Here is a 4,043-nt window from a genome sequence, read left to right on the forward strand (position 1 = left end):
GCTCTCTCTTTTCAACAAATTCTTATTGAGATAAAATTCACATAACATAAAATTCAGCATTTTCTTCTTTAAAGTGCATAAATCAGAGGTTTTTAACGTATTTGTAATGTTGTACAACTATCTCCATTAATCTAATTGCAGAATATTTCCATCATCCCAAAAAGAAGCCTCATACTTCCCAATTCCTCCTTCCTCCCATCCCCTGGCAACCACTAATCTACTTTCTGTCTCAACGGTTTTGTCTCTTGTGGATGGTACATCTAAAGAGAATCATACAATATGTGGCCTTTTGCATCTGACTTCTTTCATTTAGCATGTTTTCAAGGTTTATTCATGTCATAGTATGTATCAGTACTTCACTCCTTCTCATGGCTGAATAATAGTCTGTCATACGGATATGTCATATTTTGTTTTATCTACTCATCATCTAATGGACATGTGAGTTGTTTCCCTGTTTTTGGCTACTATGAATAATGTTGCTACTTCGCTGAGCTCATTTGTTAGCTCTGTGTGTGTGTGTGTATGCGTGTGTGGGTGGGTGGGTGTGGGTGTGTGTGTATTGTTTAGGGTTTTCTATATACAAGATCATGTCATCTGCAAATGGATATAGTTTTACTTCTTCCTTTCCAGTGTGGATGCTTTTGTTTGTTTTTCTTGCCTAACTGCTCTGGCTAGAACTTGCAGCACAGTGTTAAATGGAAATGGCAAAAGCAAGCACACTTGTCTTGTTCCTGATCTTACGGGGAAAGCTTTCAGTCCTTCTGACATCAAGTACAATTTAACTGTGGGGTGTTCATCAATGCCCTTTATTGGGTTGAAGAAGTTCCCTTCCATCCCTGGTGTGTGAGCGTCTTAATCACAGAGGGGTGTTGGATTTTGCCAAATGCTTATTCGCCATTGAGATGATCATGCTGTGTTTTCGCTGCACTCTATTAATATGGTGTAGTACGTTGATTGACTTTTGTGTGTTGAACCACTCTTGCGTTCTTGGGCTAAATCTTACTTGATCCTGGTGTGTAATCCTTTAATATGCCCCGGTTTCAGTTCTCCAGTATTTTGTTGAGGGTTTTTGCATCTATATCCATGAAGGATACTGGTCTGCAGTTTCTATGTGTGTCATGTCTTCATCTGGCTTTGGTGTTATGGGGATACTGACTTGCTAGAATGAATTGGATAAAGTCTTCCTTCTTCTGTTTTTCGGAAGAATTTGAGAAGGATGAGTGTTCATTCTGTAATGTGTTGAGAATTTACCAGGGAAGCCATAGGCCATTCTTTTCTGAAGAGCCTGCCATGTTGTCCCTTCTTCAATGTTTAGCTGTTTTAGACTAGCTCCTTATCGGTTCATGGCCGTTTGGGTGACTTCAATGGTATTCTAATATCACTTCTATAAACATCATTAAATTCTGCTTCTTTAGCAAGATTTTAAATGTCACTTTGCAGTAAGTTTTCATTATACCTGCACTTGGCATTGTTTTACATTGCAGTTGAGATGGGAAATGAAGATGCTACTTTTGAGTGAAAGGTGACGTTTGGGTGGGGCCTCATTTCTTGTTCATGAGTGAATATTTTTGCGTTCTGGTGTTTTTGTTTACTACGTAACATGCTAACTTTAGGGATTCAGAGGTTGACAACTAGGAACGCAAAAAGGCCCCTGAATTCTAAAACTACAAACACCGAAGTACATGGTGCTAATTTCAGTAAATTAATGAAAGAGAAGTCCACAAACAGATTCTAAAGAGTAGCCTGCAGAATGTTTATTAGGCAATGATTTTGGGATCAACACCTGTGGAAGGGAAGGGAAGGGAAGGGAAGGAAGCGGGCCTGAGCAGAGGGAGCAGTCCATCTGTGGTAAGGGCCCCACAAAAGCCTCAGGCAATCCAGAGGTCACATGGGGGCTGGGATGGCCCTTCAGGATTGTCCTGCACTGGGGCAAAGTGGCTGGGCCTTGAAACTCTCCTGTTGACCAGTCCCTGGATGCAAACAAACTGCCCCTGAAGGAGGCGGGACCTTGGGTGAGGCAATTTCCTTTCGAGGAGGCTACCCTCAAAGCAGAGGCTGTCTTCCAGCAGCTGGGGGATAGATTCTGCCTTCCAGGACTGGGGTCTGGGAGGCACCTCACAGGGCCACCCACAGATCTTAGCATATATGAAGAACTTAGTAACTGTTGTAAGAGGAAAAGGAAAGCTTACTTGATAAATGATGCTGGAACAATTTACTGTGATGACATGAGTGACATACACGATTAGACCTTTACCTTATGTCTTACCACTACCTGAATGTCAGATAGATTAAAGATTTAAATGACAAAGAAAATAAGAAGTATAGGTAAATATTTATCAGACAGAAGGAGAGGGAAAGACTTAGAAGAAAGGTAAGATGATGCTAGGGAAATATCAATAGATTTGATTACAGAAAAACAACAAAACCTGATATTCAAAATCGCACACAAAATTAAAAGGCAAAGAACAAACCAGGAATATATTTGCAATAAACAGTGCCAAAAGTTTTAAAGAAAGGAGCTCCTGTAAATCAGAAATAAAAACCCAACACTTCCATCAAAAGCACAATGAGATACCACTTGATACCCATTAGGATAGATGTTATAAAACAGCAACAGAAGAAAACAGAAAGTGTTAGCAAGGATGTGGAGAAATTGGAACCCTTGCACATTGCTGACAAGAATGTAAAATGGTGCAGCTGCTGTGGAAAATCATATGGCCGTTCCTCAAAAAATTAAACATAGAATTACCATACGATCCAGATCTTCCGCTTCTGGCTATGTACCCCAAAGAATTGAAAGCAGGGACTTGAATAGATATTTCTACCCTCTTGTTCATAGCAGCTTTACTCACGATCGCCAGAAGGTGGAAAGGACCTAAATGTCCAACAACAGATGAATGGATAAAGAAAATATGGCATATGCATACAACGAAATATTATTGGGCCTTGAAAAGGAAGGAAGTTCTGATACACGCTACAACATACCAACTTTCAGGACTGCTAAATGTCAGAGACGAATCTTGAGGACATTATGCTAAGTGGAGTAAACCATACGCAAAAAGACAGATATCCTATGATTGCACTTGTATGAGGTACCTAGAGTAGTCAAATTCATAGAGTCAGAAAGCAGAACAGTGCTTATCAGGGGCTGGAGGTAGTGGAGAATGAGGAGTCATTATTTAATGGGTACAGAGTTTCTGTTTGGAATGATGAAAAAGTTCTGGAATGAATAGTAGTGATTGTCACATAGCAATGTGAATGAACGTAATGCCACAGAACTGCTCATTTAAAAATGGTTAAAATGGTAAATTTTATGTTATGTTTATTTACCACATAAAGAAAAGAAAAATACCCCAAGATATAAACTTGAAATGTGAGTGCTAAAAGATATAAAAGGGCAATTAACAAAACAACTAGAATAAAATGACCTACAGGTGTATGAAAATATTTAATTTCATAAGTAATTTAAGAAGATATAAATGAAAAGATCAGCATATCATTTGTCATCTATAAAACTGGTGAAACTATTTTATGTGAATATTTAATTATAATCTTAGTCTTATGGCATGGGGATGCTCACAATGGTAGTATAAACGTGTGCAAACTTTCAGGAAAGCATCTTGCAAACTATGCAAAAGAAGTTTCAAATGTTCACATTCATTGACCCAAATCCAACAGTTAGGAATCTATTCTAAGGGTGTCATAGGAGATGCAGGCATGTGGATAATGGCAGACGGCACCCCTTGAACAAAGAACTCCGTGCAGTGAGGGAGCCAGCTCTGTGAATATTTGTAGCGGGGAATGCTGTGTGCCTGTTGGCATGGAGTGAGCATTCCTAACACTCAGTTAGGGATGAGGTCAGGAAGTGAGTGGGGCCAGATGAGGGAGGGCCTGAAGGCCACAGTAAGGAGTGCGGACTTTACCGGGAGTGAGCCGGGAAGCAATTGGAGGCTTCTGAGCAGAGGCCGTGATCTAAGCTTTATAAGGAGCACTGGCTACTATTTGCAGCAGAATCTATTAAGGTTCAAGGGAGGAAGAGGCAC

This window comes from Diceros bicornis, chromosome 15 (assembly GCF_020826845.1).
Source record: "Diceros bicornis minor isolate mBicDic1 chromosome 15, mDicBic1.mat.cur, whole genome shotgun sequence".
NCBI classification, from domain to species: domain Eukaryota; kingdom Metazoa; phylum Chordata; class Mammalia; order Perissodactyla; family Rhinocerotidae; genus Diceros; species Diceros bicornis.